Below are 15,714 nucleotides of genomic sequence, written 5' to 3' on the forward strand. Positions count from 1 at the left end.
TTCATCCATTCCATTGCAAGCAGCAGAGCTCTGGGTCATGTGGCCAAATAAGAACATGAACTTTATTTTCTCCCTGTGTCCATCATCTTGGTGACTTTCTCAATGCGCCCCTGTTCTGGGGGAGCAGTTACTGTATATCACTTTAAAATGCTCTCAGTGTGTGCAGAGATCCCAAAACCAGAGTTTTTTTTAGAGCTACAGGAAATCCCTAAGGTCATGGCTTACAAATTCCTGTGTTTGAGTAGAAGACACCTAACTCAGTTATGAGATGAGTTGGAGGAGAATTACCTTGTTTAGAATGTTTGTGTATAGGAGACTGAGGTGTGTATATCTCTACATAGGACTATAAATGCACATCGGTTTAACTGTTATATGTAAGAATCTTTATGAGGGAATGAACAAGGATTTACTTCTACGGGAAGTGGCTGTGGGGAGGTCCACATTTGTGAGGGTCCCCTTGCTTCCTTTGGGCCTGGTGGAGCTTTTCACCATCTTCAGACCCTCCTTTCCCCTACCCCTCACTTGTTGCTGGGACCAGCCTGGCCAACAAGGTGAAACCCCGTCTCTACTGCTGGGGAAACTCCTAAGGAATCTTGAGGCCAAGGATACTCACTCCCATCTTTTCTCCTGGCATGTCTTCATTTCTGCCACCCATCTGATCCCATCCCCATCCCTAGGCGGGCTCCCTGCCACCTGCGTTTATCTCCTTGTTTTATGATGTCATTTAATTAGCTCGCACATGGTGGTTTTATGGGACAAACGTGGCCTTGTTTGCCTTATAACTGGATTTCATGGCTCTGTGGGAACAGGTCAGGAAATCTCAGCCTAGCAGTGTTTGAAGTTTGGGAATGCTGGGTCTTTGATCTTTAGGAACCTGGGCACTTTGGGGATGGCCTTAAAGTTCTATCTTCCACAAACTGGAAAAGAGTCACCTATCACTTCTCTAGCTCCGTGTCCCACAACATGTGAATGACCCTTCTGGGAAATTGGGAAGGCTTTGCCAAACATTAGGGGCCAGGGATACCTGTCTTGAATCTCTGTTGCTCGTGTGACTGTCATACATACTACTTTTAGCCCCTAGATAGAGTGGCTGTTATTACAGGATGGTTATAAGCCTCCTAAACATCAACTCTAGGAGAATAAGATACTGATATTGTAGGGCATACATTAAAATAGGGCTTGTAAGAAAAATAGAGAGAATTTCATTCCTTTCACAGAGGGATTTGTGGATCAAGAGAGACAATTGGGGTGTTGAACTGAACAGGATTCATCTAGATGCTAACTAGGGAAATGGGGGTTACTATATATTATTTAGGAATACTTGGTTTATATTAGGAATACAATGTATTTTGGGGTTTTGTTTGGGTTCTTTTTTTGGTTTTGTTTGTTGTTGTTGTTTCATTAGTTGGTTAGGTCAGGAAATTCTGGGAAAATGTAAGAATGAATTATTGGACCAGGCATGGTGGCTCATGTTCATAATCCCAGCACTTTGGGAGGCCAAGGCAGGAGAAGGGCTTGAGGCTAGGAGTTTGAGACTAGCTGGGCAACATAGCAAGACCTCATCTCTACCAAAAAAATAAAAAATTAGCCAGGCATGATGGTACATGCCTGTGGTCCCAGCTATGTGGGAGGCTGAGGCAGGAGGATTGCTTGCACTCAGGAGTTTGAGGTTACAGTGAACTATGATCACACCACTGTACTCCAGCCTGAGCAAAAGAGCAAGACCTTGTCTCAATAATTAATAATAATAATAATAATAATAATAATAATATATTATCCAGAAGCATCCTGGACAGATGAGTTCCATCTGGTTTTCTAACATCTCTAGTGAATGAGACTCTGCCCCAGCTGCTGTGTGTGGCAACCTTTTGCCATGGCAGCTTTCCTTCTCCCCTTGCCCCCAAGGTAACTAGTATACCTACACAGGCACACATTAGAAATGTCTGCAAGCAATTCCTTGATAAATACATGATTCTTTTCTCAGCTTTAGACAACACATTTCTTTGGCTTGGTGCTGTGAGTAACCAAGCCTGTGAAATCAGCACTGAGCCAAGGGACAGGCTAAAGGAGCCATGAGAAATCTCTGCTTCTTGTGCTCTCCACCCCCCCTTCAGGATTGAGATCCTAAACCTTAGACCCTGGCTCCTGTCTTCTACCCGTTCTTCTCCCGCTCCTCACTCTTGCTCCCCATCTTTCACATCTCCTTCCTTGGGCTGTCCCTCTGTTCCACGTATTTTTGGGGTCCTGAAACTCATCACTCTGATTTCTCTAAAACCTTAGCAGAAAGATGTGGATGCAAAGTGGCCTGGAAAGGGGTAAGCAGTACTTCTAGGAAAAGGGACATTGTTGAGGCAAATGTAAGTCTGGGATTGGGAAAAATGTTAGAGAGAGAAGAAATCGGGGGAGGAGCACCCTAAATTATAAATAGAACTAATAAAAGCATAGTAACCCAAATCTCAGACACAGGGTCTTATTTCAATAAATTAATATATTAAAAATTTAAAATGGGACCTTTAGGCCAGGCACAGTGGCTCACAGCTGTAATCCCAGCACTTTGGGAGGCTAAGGCGGGCGGATCACCTGAGGTCAGCAGTTCGAGACCAACCTGGCTAACGTGGTGAAACCCTGTCTCTACTAAAAATACAAAAAAACTAGCCAGATATGGTGGCACACACCTATAATTCTAGCTATTCAGGAAGTTGAGGCAGGAGAATCTTTTGAATCTGGGAGGCGGAGGTTGCAGTGAGCCAAGATCACGCCACTGCACTCCAGCCTGGGCGACAGAGCAAGACTCTGTCTCAAGAAAAAAAAAAAATCTTTAAAACATAATTCTTCCCACATTCTGGAATAGTCTAGATCTAGTTCTTTCTGGGGACAGAAGGTTAGACTGAACCTCTCAAAGGAAAGGACTCAATCTCTCTGGAGCCCCCGTCTCCAGAACCTACCTGGTCAGGATGTCCTCAGAAAATTTAGCGTAAATCCCTCTTGCTGCTCTTTGCAACATCTTTCGAAACCGGTGATGCATACAATTCATCTTGAATGTCCCCTCCTCCCTGGGAGCTTGTGACAGCACATCTCACCTGAAAAACCATTAGACTCCGAAAGTGTTGGGACTGGCCCTGGCACGCCTTTGCCCCTCCGTGCTGTCCTCTCTCCGGATGACTTCAGAGGAGGTGAGGGTGGTGTTCGATGGATGCTGCAGCCTCCCCCTCCTCTTTCACTGAATTGCCAATATATTTTCTCTGACAGTTTGCACAGATAGTTAAGATACTGTGTAATTACTGTTGCGTTTGAAAGCCAAACATGATTTATTTCTGACAAGCTCAGTCATCTTTGGGATGACTTGGTGTGTGTCTCTGTATGTGTGTATGTCTGTGTACATGTGTGTGTACATTGGTTATGTCTTTTTGTAGAAGGAAAGTAGGTATTAGTCCCTATGTCTCTCTCTCACTCAGTTACCTTCCTTTACTGAATCAAGAATCATTGAAGAATACAGAATACTGGAGGGGGAGACAGAGTCCCTACCCTCGGGAGACTCCTGGTGTGATGGGGGTGATGTGACACACAACAGACGCAGACATGAAGACAAGAGCAGAGATCCTGGCAGAGATGGAGGATGGAGAGGGACTACTGAATGGAATGAGGTGGCTTGTCCACAGAAGCCTTCCTTCAGGAGGCTTGTCAGGGAGTGTTTGGAAGAGAAGGTTTAGGGCCAAAGAGTAAAGGAAAGGAGTGTGTCCTTGATGAGACAGAAGAGTGAGCTTTAAGGTAGAAAGAGGGAAATTTGCATGGGCGGAAGCCATTTTTCCTAGCTGAGGCAGAATGTCTGAAAGATGGAGTCACAGGAAAGTGGAAGCGTGGGAAGAGAAGTGTCCCAGTGGGAAGAGGGCTCAAAGTGTTTGTTGGTGGTGTTTTGTCAAACAGCTGCTGTGAGGTATTTAGGTAGTGCCTTTGAAACACCAGGTCCACAGAGGGAAGGCTCCCACCTGTTGCAAGGGATAGGGCCTGACAAGGGCAAGGAAGAGATGAGGGCAGCTAGGAGGGAAGAGGATACAAAGACTGGAGAAGGCACTGCAGGGCCTTTCTGACTCCTGCTTCTGAGCTTGTGAAGAGGAAAGAGCAGTTGGTTCTTTTCCAGTTCCCTTCTAATTCCAGTAGGAGAGTTTAGGGTTGGACAAAAGAAAGGATTATAGAATTGTCCAAAGCAAATGCACCATTGCATTGTCTTCTGTGCCCTAAAATATGTGTGGCCTGTGAGGAGGGCACCTGCTCTAAGGCAGAAAGGTGCACAGGGATGGAGCTGATCTTCAGCCCCTGCAGTGGATGGGGAGTGGGGGGAGTTGGTGCTCTTAAGTGTTGCTCTCGGCGTCTCTGGCTTAGGCTTCTGTAAGTACAGACCTGCATCCGAGCCCCGCCCCAAGTGTTGATTATACCCCTTGGGATGCATCATTGCTAAGAAAGCAGATGTGCCAGATGTGACACGTTTGAAAGAAAAAAAAGTCCCTCGCCTCTGAGCCTTGAGGGGGGCAGCTCTTCACCATCTTGCTGCCGCTTATGGGGAGGGCAGCTGAGGTTGGGCTTAGCCAGCTTCGTACCCTCCTAGTCCCTCCACAGAAGGGTCTCCAAGCACTACAGGAGCCGGATGTGGGGAAAGAGTGAGGAAAGAAGGAAGAGACACTGAGGCCCCATTTCAAATGGAAGAGATTTTGGTTGCCCAGTAGTGGGTGGGCTGCCAGCTAGTTCACCTTACTGGGTTCGGCTCCTCATGTAAGGAGGTGTTGATATGTGTGCATGTGCGTGCGTGTGTGTGTGTGTGTGTGTGTGTGTGAACAGTCTCTAAGTATGAGTTTCTAGGAATTTAACTCCATAGTACCACTCTGGTTTATCTTCCAACTTCTCCTGAATGCCTCCCATGACTTCCTGGGAAGACTCCTGCTCCATACCTCCCTGCTGCCCTTGCAGTTTTCCTAGTTTTATTTTCTTCCTGCCCTCAGAAATTGAGCTCAGAACTTGCTATATGTCTTGTCCTTTGCCTGAGGGAGAACCTCTTGAGCTGTGCTGACAGATGTCTCAGTCTGGGAAGTCCCAGAATGCTTTGCTGGGTACCTTTCCGCCAAGGTGGCTCCCAAGATACCCAAATATCAGGGCCTTGGTTCTTCAGTTACTCCCCCAGTCATTTCTCAATGCTGATGGGATAAAGGAACAATTCATTCAATAAGACAAGGAAAGGACTAGGGAAAGAAATCCAAGAAAGACTCTTGAGTATACTAGAAAGTTCTGAGACTGAGGTCAAGGTAAAGTCACAAAATACTGCACAATGCCTGGGGAATGGATTTAATGGTTCTATAGTATCAACAACCCTTAGGAATGTTTCCAGACATTCCAGGCATTCCAGAAAGACTCTGCTTAGATTCCTAGAGGTGATTCTTGATTACATCTTTAAGTGTTGACATTTCCTATTTTCTAAATTAGATTCTAACCCTTCTAAGTCCAAGAAAAGTGGACCCGTCACCAAGATATCTTGGCGGCTAACCCAAGACTTGAATACTTGTAAGTTAGCAGAGTTCTACTGTTTCTACCAGCTAAAATTCCACTGACTAAACCAAATCCTACAAAGTAGCTGTGGCTCTATCCTTAACCTTATCTTTAATCCTGATCCTGAAATTAACCCTAACCCAAATCCCAATTCTAACCCTGCTTACCTCTCCCCTCCCCCCACACCCACTACCCAGAATGATTTGAGGGTGGGGGGGTTGGGGAGGAGAGGGCAAGATGAGGAATGCCTCTGGGGAAATGGAGGAGCAGATCCAGCCAGAGCGACCTGGAGGAGCCAGTGTGGTATCTGGGAGCCTAGGGCATAATCCTGGTACTTGCCAAGCCATGAGTCACAACATCATTCTCCATGGCATTTTGTTGGAAGGTGTCTGGGCTGGCAGCTGGTAAACAGGCTTGCTTAGAATAAGGTGTGCCCTACTGCCCCTCTCCATAATTTGGGGGAGAAGGGAGAAAGTCTTCTGTCCTGAGGGTCCTTCTTTCCTCTGTCCTTTTAGATTTCACAAGACTCAGTCAAAGCAAGAGGAAATACTTGGAACTTAGAAATTCTTTGCTGCTAGTTGCAAGGAAATTATGGAGAGACGAAATCATTGAGAATGCAGAGTCTTGAAGCTTCCAAACGTAAGAGGTGCCCTAGTCCAGCCCCCTAAGCGTTATCCCCCCAAGCGTCATCCCCCTGAGGGACGCCAGGTTGCCCCATTCTGCCCTGTGCCCTCTCATGGCAATGCCCATGCTACTCCACCACCCTCCCACCGCAGTCACTGCCAAAATTCAGATAGGCGTCCACTGAGGCTGGATAGAGATCTTTATGGGGGTAAACCTGTGCTTGTGGACAAAATAGCAACTGCAAACACCTGGACTTTTTTCCTGAACTTGGTACCTATCCCCGCTAGCATCAGTCATGATGCGTCAGTTTTCTATCTACAAAATGGGACCAACTCTGAGCCTTACTCTTGGGGAAGGTTTAGAAGGAGCAGTACACTAATGACTATTTTCTGACATTGAGAGATGATGATTAGGGTTATTACTGTTTATTCCTTGAGGATGCAAGACAGCCATCAGCCTGACTCTAAACACATTTAGTTCATTGCAATTGCTGTCTTTGGGGCTCAGAGAACCTCTGCTCCTTGTTTCCCTATCCTTAGCCCGTATCTGCCAATCCTACTATTACTATTTATACTATAAATAGGACTTCAGGGAAGGAGGGTGCCTGGTTGCTTGATGTCTTCCCTCTAGGCCTTATTTTCACACCCTGGAGCAGAATTTACACACCCCTCCCATTACAGATTTAGCTCCTGTCCCAGCATCCTCTGCCGGGTTTGGAGGTTAAAAGTTCTTTAAAGCCAGCTAGGAACTGATAGTTGCAGGACCTAACCTGCAGTATGCTATGAGAGACCCCCAATGCTTCATCCTTTGAACACCACACAACAGTCACTTCAACGAAGTCTTCTAAACTCCCAGGTGCTACCCACTTGGCAGATACCAGTGTTTCAGTTTGTTGAGGATTTCAGAAATACTGTTTGATTTAGAAAAAAGCCAAATGTATAAATCAAACTATGTAAATCAAAAGAGGTTTGGTGTCACAATTCCTGCCAACTGCCTCCTTTTCTCTCTCTCTCCATAATACTGAAACATTGGAGTAATAATAATAACTAACATTTAAAGAGCGTTTTACAGTTCCAAAGTGTTTTCATTTATCATCATTCGATGATAAACCTGTGTGCTTGGAATTCTTGCCCACATTTTACAGATGAGAAAATTGAGGAACAGGGTGTTTAGTGAGTTCCTCAAGGTTACAGAACTAGTAAGTGACCCAGTTGGCATTTGATCAAAATGTAGTGACTGTTGCAAGGAGGCTGAAGGTCTTTTTATTGTCCAACTATGGAAGAAGGAGTTAGGGAGCCCTTTCTGAAGAACTTTTCAGGATGGGGAATACAGAATTTCTAATTCACAGAAATGTTCCTAACTCATAGAATCAGGATAAGATGACCTAGGCCTGGGGCCCAAAAGATATTAGGTGTAAAATACACAGTAAATCTAACTGTAAGGTCAGATAAATATTAAGAAAAATGAGAAAAAAAAGCCATCATTTACATGCAGATAGTATTTAATTGCTGAAGTTTTGAACATTCTAAGCAGTCTCATTTAGAAAGAATCCCCAGAGGCTAATCTGTCCAGGGTCCCATCTCTAGGCCATACTGTTAACATGTGGTTGGATGCCCTGTTCTTTTATTTATTTATTTATTTATTTATTTTTTAAAATTTCTGCTTTTATTTTAGGTTCAGGAGGTACACGTGAAAGTTTGTTGCATGGGGGAATTGTGTGATGTTGAGGTTTGGGGTAGGAATGATCCCATCACCGAGGTAGTGAGCATAGTACCCAATAGGTAGTTTTTCAACCCTCACCCCCACCTTCCTTCGTCGTTTAGTATTCCTCAGTGTCTATTGTTTCCATCTTTATGTCCATATGTACTCAATGTTTAGCTCCCACTTATATGTGAGAACATGTGGTATTTGGTTTTCTTTTGTGTTAATTTGGTTAGGATAATGGCCTCCAGCTGCATCTATGTTGCTGCAAAGGCCATAATTTCATTCTTCTTTTTTTTTTTAATGGGATGCCTAGTTCTTAAAGATGTCAGGGGAACAAGAGCTCATGTAGTATTTGATTCACCTATTATTAACTTTATCTTAGACCCAATCTAAATATCTTTTGCTGTTATCCCACTAGTTCTGTGTTAGTGGGAGTAGAGTAAAGCTTTCCAATCTCCACCTCTCTCTCTCTCTGCCACTTTTCTGCTTAGAAACTTTTGCTGGTTTCCCACAGCCACCTTATTGTGTGCTTACTATGTATCAGGCACTGGTGCTTTATACGCACAATCTAATTAGATTGCTACATCAACCCTGTGAGGTAGGGGCTTTTGCTTTCTTCATTTTAACATAAGGAACAAAGAATAGTTAAATAATTTGTTTGGCATCTCATGACTGGAAAGTGGCAGAGCTGAGAAACTCTGAAAATATACATATTAAAATGTATATTTTATGTCTCCTGATGGCAGCACCTGACATCTCTTGTACTAAACACCAAACATAGCCCTCTAGTAATGCTCAATAAATGCTTGCTGATGACTATGTTGATGAAGAAAAGAACAGTTCTATGGTCAAAATAATCAGGAGGAAGGGGAATCTTAATTTTGACTATCCAATTTGCATAGGAGAACAAACCTTTTGATTCTTATGGACTTTGGTGATGCCATTTCAAGAGCCCCTGCTATGTGCAGAGCTCTCCATTCAGTGGAGGAACCCTCTAGGGCTAAGACCTGATTTCTGTCCTTAGGGAGCTCACAGGTCAACGGAGGCAGCTGCAATCAGATCTAAGACACAGACATTTTTACTGAGTTAACCTGACCCTTGCAGGTTCTGACACTACCCAAGAAGAGTTTGGAGGCTCTGGTTTGCTCTGATGGTAGGAGGAGATGGTACAGGGAGGCCACAAAGACTGATGCTCTTTGGTTCTCCAGTTGTCTTTCAGGAGGTGTAGCCTGGTTGTGGCCTGGGGAGTTTGGCTATTCTGTGTGGTGTGCCTCCATGGTGTGGTCTCCAGTGAGCTGCTCAGCAGGTAAGGCGGGCCAGAGATGATTTACCCTAGAACAAGGTGAAGAGATGAGAGGACAGGAAGAAGCTCCTCAAGGCCACAGAGCAGCAGAACTGAAACAAGAACCAAACGAATCCACCTAAATGTCTCAGCCTCACAGGGTGTGGGTGGAGAGGAGGTGCCATTTCTGTCAGAACGACCTGGTGCTCCAATCACTCCAATGTGCCTCCTTTCACTCCCACCACCCGCACTTTGCTTAAGCACCCTGCCCTGAAGCAAGAGCTGAGATGTCAGTTTTTGGGGAAAGTGAGATGCAGCGTTGCCTGACAAATGGGTGGGTCCCCCCCAACCCCTCCCAGTTTATGAGCCCAGGGTGGCTCCTCCCTTCTAACACCCTCCCTCTCTTTATGACCCTGCACAATCTTTGATGTCTTCTTCTTGTGAAGGGTGGTGAGGGAGAAAGAAGCCAACCTCAGCCAAAGAGGCCCTGCCCACGATAGTTCTTGGGTGAGGGAAGGGGCTCCAGGGAGTAGGGCAGGGATTTTGCACAAAGAGCGGTAAGTTGGACAAGCTGACACACTGACCATCCCTCCAGATCTGTATCTACTTTGGAAACATCGGCACTACATTTGGTCTCTTTCATGGCAATAGAAGGAACATGCTTAGGCTTTGAGCAAGCCAGGCCTGGGTTCAAATCCTAGAACTTCAACATTCTAGCTTTTTGACCTTAGGCAAGTTGCTTAACCCCTTGAGCTTCAGTTCCCTCATCTAAATTAAGTAATACACTATAAATTTCATAGGATGTCATGAAAAACTAAGTAAAACATGCTTACATAAAGTGCCAACATCCATCAAGTGTCTTGCATCCAAACTTGTCCCTCTAATTAAAAGATACATTTCTTGACAGCAGGGATGTCAATGGCTTGCTGCCCTCCACACCCCTCCACTTTTTCCACCACCACAGACCTCTTTGCCTCTCTGTTTTATGTAGAGAGGCATTTTTTACTGAAGCATGCTCCGCTTTCCTTACAAATGCACAAATCCCAGGATTTGTGCCAATCTTTTCTGTCTTCTGCAGGCCCCCATCTCAAAAGCCACAAAAAGGAAAGGTGGTCAGAGAGCTTCTCCTACCCTGGAGAATCCTGTAAGCAACTCCCTCTTCACACTTGGCAGTTTTCCCTCTTCTCTGCCACGTTCCCTCTCTCCTCCATTAAAATGATTTTATTTGCTTTGCTCCTATTCTTATCCATCTATCTATTATTTTTATTTTATAGCTATCCTATAATGGTCTGGGGCTATCCCTCCTGAATCACCAACTAGGCTTACTTTAGGATTTAATTTGGTTTTATTAAAATTACCAAAATTCTCTCTGGGCAAGTGTAGACCTGGGCAGGGCGAAGCTCTCTGGGCTGTTGACTGTGAGGCCCCTCCCCACCGGTAGATTTCCAGGCCTCTTCAGTTTTGCATTCAGCCACAGCAGGTGTTTCTGGTGCATGTGGAGTGTGTGTGTGTGTGTGTGTGTGTGTGTGTGTGTGTATGTGTGTGTCCTTACCCTATTTTGTCTTATAAAATCTCATAAAATGGGTTTCCCACTCTCACTACCTTTACTTATCCATGTCTACACTCTTGTTGGGAGCAAATGCTTGCCTACATTATTTTTGCCTTTTCTAAATTCATAAGTAGGAATTTAGAGGAATCCCAGGTAGCCGGTGTAAGTGCATCTGAAACCAGTGAATGCACCACAGGTGTCCGATATGGATATAGGGAGGGGATGTGTATGGGTGTGTGCATGTGTGTTTGTCTAAATGTAGCTTGAAGTGTAGATGTTTCCTCAAGTGGCTAGACACTACAGTCTCATAGAACTATAAGAACACAGATTTATACTGCCTAAGGAAAGGCTGTAATGTATCTTAAGAGGTGAAAGAAGCTGCCTACAAGAGGACACAATACCTGCTCTGGGGGGGTATAGACACATCCTAATATGTAGATTCTATCAGAGATCATTTTTCGTGTAAACTATAGTAATAGGTTTTAGGCTGCTTTACTCTTTCTTTTCAGAAAAGTAGTGTAGGAAAAGCTTGGAGGGGGGAAACAGATTTCCATTTAAATTTTCCAATATATTACTTTTTCCCTTGAATAAAGATATCTTCATTAGGATTCAGAAATTTTTGCTTTAGGGGGGCTGCACCCAGAAGTAGTAGAATAGGAAATAGGAATCAAAGAAAATGAGAATGGCGAAACTGAAAAGAAACCTCCTGAATTGGATTTCTCGTATTTATCTTGGTGGTTGATCATTGTCTCCCAAGGCCACCAACCCACACATTGAGAGGTAGAACTCAGGTGAAACTTCTCCCCCACTTCTGTCTTAGTCTAGTTTTCGTGCCTGAAGAGAGACATTTTCAATTCATCAGAGCCTGTGCCTCCCTCCAACTTAAGATCTAAATGAGTGTTTTCCCACCTCTGCCTATCTACTCACATCCCAAATATCTCCAAAGAAACTGGGGAAGAGCTCCCTAACGGGGAACGTGAACATTCCACTTCTCTATTAGAGAATCCCACAAAATTAGGTCAGAGAGCTGCTGGACCAGGAGTCTCTGTTTCTCAGTACCCTGACTTTTGCTCCCTCCCCACTGCTTTGCTTGGCTGGAATCAATTGACATTGAACCTGCCTATTGCATTTAAGAGAAGTGGGAGTAGAGATAGGGTTTTTAAAAAGTTAGCTTCGTGTTAGGAATAATGCAAGGACTCAAGTGCCTCCCTAAGGATCTAATTTTGAATCTACAGGGTTGAATGAGAAACTAGTCTATTTGAGGCAGCCTAACACGGGGCACTTGAAAATTGACATTTTCTCACGATCTGTCCTGTCCTTTAAAAAAATAATGTAACTTAGAAGAATATGATTATCCTAAAACATTTTATTTTTTAATTAAAGAGGGTTCATTATGCTACCCGTCTCATCTCGTCCCAGAGAAGGAAAACCCTGTGTTCAGCAAGTTTGCTAAGAAATAATTATAGGTTCAGATCTTCCCCAGGCCCCGAAATTCAATTAAAATTTTTTTGTTTTAAGTTGCTAGCAGTCACATGGTATGTATGTGTGTGTGCGTGTGTGCGTGTGTGTGTGTTCGTGTGTATGCCCCAGTTTTCCTTGTAACTATTCTGGTAATAGGTTCTCAAATGTGACAATCGTCTTCACATTCTCAGCCCAATTTCTTTGGCTGTATCTAGGTGAGCAGATATTAACATGGTGAAAAATCTTCTGCAAAAGGAAGCTCACTTTGATTTTTGTTTGTTGGCTTAATTTTTGGCTAGAATAACCCCAACTGTCTACCAGTCCCCAGTTCCTGGGATACTTCTATGCCTTATACTGAATTAGGTCAGTGTAAAGGTACAGTGGCTCTCAGTCTTCACTGTGGATCTGAATCACCTGGGGAACTTTTAAACCATAAAGATGCCTGGGTCCCACTCCTAGATGTATAGAGCCAACTGGTGCGCCATGAGACCCAGGCATCCATATTTTTAAAAAGCTCCTTGGGTGATTCTAATGTGCAGCCAGGGATGAGAACTACTGAAGAGACGGCAGCTGTGTTTGGATCTCACAAATGATGTGAGATTTGGGTGATTAGTTAAGACACCCAAACAGGATCATGAGGCTCAATTTGATGCTCTGCATTGCTCGGCTCATTGTATAGTTATTTTACGTCATGTAAGCATAGGGGCAGAGCGTTACCTGTTTATCCTGACTCTGAGTTATATTTAAACCTAGGTGGGAACAGGATTCCATAATTTTCCCCCTACCACTTCTTTTCCCTTTCCAGGAGAGGTGACAGTTCTATTGAAGCTCTATCCCTGTTTACATATAGAAGGACATAAAGATTATTTAGGGAGGACAGTGGACCTTCCATAGGTGACAGGTGCTGTATGGGCAGGCTGGCACACCTAGGACATTCCAGGACATGGGGATGTATTTATGAGTTCACTTAAGCCATGGCTGACCTCTCCCACAGTTTAAAGAAAATAAATAAAACCACCCCCCAGGCTTCAGGACACAAGCCCTCCTGGCAGCCAGAACTATGGAAAGAGGGTGGGTAGGGCTGTGTGAGGCTAGATTTTTACCACATAATAAACCAAAATAGACATGTTTAATAGAAATCTAATAAATGAATTAATAAAATAAATAACACAAATGTGCCTATGAATCCCCATATATCTCAGCCTATAAACATATAGGTTTATATATATTAGTAGCTTACATATTGTGTATGCATGTATGTAGATTTAAATAGATTGCTATATAAATTTATTTATATAATGACAATAGCCTTATGGGGCATGGAAATAATTATGAAGCTATTTCAGGCATATTTTTTGAGAATTGTAGCCATTTTAATATTTTGACTGAAAATTTCATCAATATTCTGATGCTTCCAAGTTATTTAGATTTATTTATTTGTCTATTTATTTATTTATTTATTTTTTTGGAGACGGAGTCTCGCTCTGTCTCCCAGGCTGGAGTGCAGTGGCGGGATATCGGCTCACTGCAAGCTCCGCCTCCCGGGTTCACGCCATTCTCCTGCCTCAGCCTCCAGAGTAGCTGGGACTACAGGTGCCCGCCACCACGCCCAGCTAATTTTTTGTATTTTTAGTAGAGACGGGGTTTCTCCGTGTTAGCCAGAATGGCCTCTAGCTCCTGACCTTGTGATCCGCCCGCCTTGGCCTCCCAAAGTGCTGGGATTACAGGCGTGAGCCACCGCGCCTGGCGTTATTTAGATTTATAAAGTATGTATACATTTTCTATTTTGTATACAGATGTTCGTTGTTATCTATCTTAGCTTTTTCAAAGAGACGGTACCGAATCTGTGTGTAGATAGCCAAAGTGGGCAGTTCAGACACAAATAATCTACTTTGGAGCTTAGATAATCTGAGTTTACTAATTATATGAATCTGATTCTAAACTCTTCACTTATTTGGTGCTATATAGACATAGCTTCTGTAATTTGAACCAGATGAATGCACTTCATTTTACTTTTGAGGATGCATGTGTGTGAATAGCTAGTAGGACCTTTGGGTCAACTTTTACTTATCTGCACTCTTGGAGGGAGGGAGTAGAAAATTATCCAAGAAATAGCTAAGAAAAATAATTTTAATTTGGCTTCGTAATGAAGTCAGAATCTCAATCTCTCTCTCTTTAGCCTCCTCTCACATACATGTGCCAAATAAGTGAATACACACACACACACACACACACACACACACACACTCGGTCTTTTGTCAAACTCACCCTAATATCTTTCTGGGCTTGAATAACTGCATCTTGATGGTCCATGAATGGGAGGAAGTGAACCTAAGTGATCTCCAGAGACAATGATAGACTAGCACACAGTATCCATATATGTCGATATGTGCTAACATATGTAGAGATACGCTTTTGTCCCCAAAGGCCTTAAGAAATTGTCTACAAACCACTATAAAATCCTTATCTGATTTCTATGCCATTTCTGCTTATCTGGTAACATAGTTTGATTCTGCATTCAAAACGGAACAGATATTGGAATTGTGTCTCCCCAGACCACCTCCCAGAGCTGGGGGTCAGGGTCACACTCACACGGTGAACAGTGGAGGGTGGGAAGGAAGCCATCCACTACCATCTTCCTGTCTCCTGTGGGTAATTGGAGCTCAGCTGACTACAGAGGCTCCCGAGACTCTGCTTAACAGGTCCATTTATGGTGATATTTTGTAAAAAAGAATATAGATGAGTTTTAATAAGACTTCTCTCTCTGAGCTGGCTCTGCAACAACTTAGCTTTAAATATGCATCTCATTCTCCTAACTGCTTCTCTTAACTTGTCGGCAAGACCAAAATGAGGCATATGGGGAGACAAAAACAAACCTGGCCTTGGAAAAAGACAACTCTGTCCAAAGCCAAGATTGGCTACCCATGGATGAACTAAAAAGGGAGTTTTCTGGATTACTCAGTCTTAGATATCCCATTTCATTAAATATGTACAACATGAAATCAACTTTGTTGTTTTCTTGAATCCAAATCTCCCCTTTGGCAGGGCTGTGTAGGAAAAGGGAGTAAAACTGCTCTGTGAATTTCATAGAGTTGCTGTTTCACCCACACTACTGGTGATCCACTAGTTACAGTGTGGACATATCAACTTTCCAGTTTTCATCTGGGAGATATACGGTCACATATTATGTGGGTTTGTGCCAGCAGAATGAAGTGGGGTGAGGAGGATTGGACCGGCTCCTCATTTATTCATTCAATGAAGGTTTATTGAGCCATCTACGATGTACCAGGTGCTGTGCTAGGTTCTGGGATGGCAAAGAACAAGATCTTTGCCTACAATGTACTCACTGAATTAGCAGAAGAAATCAACATATCAACAGATAATTATAATATAGTGTTTTAAGTGTACTGATAGAAATAGCGCACAAGCTATTATGAACGCACAAAGGAGCAGAATCTAATCTACTCTTTGGGGTGGGGGTTGTGCAGAGGGTGTCCTCTCGAGAAGCAGATGGCAAGCACTGGAACTTTATTTTATTCACCTTTGTATCTCCTAGTCC

Source organism: Pongo pygmaeus, chromosome 10 (assembly GCF_028885625.2).
Source record: "Pongo pygmaeus isolate AG05252 chromosome 10, NHGRI_mPonPyg2-v2.0_pri, whole genome shotgun sequence".
NCBI classification, from domain to species: Eukaryota; Metazoa; Chordata; class Mammalia; order Primates; family Hominidae; genus Pongo; species Pongo pygmaeus.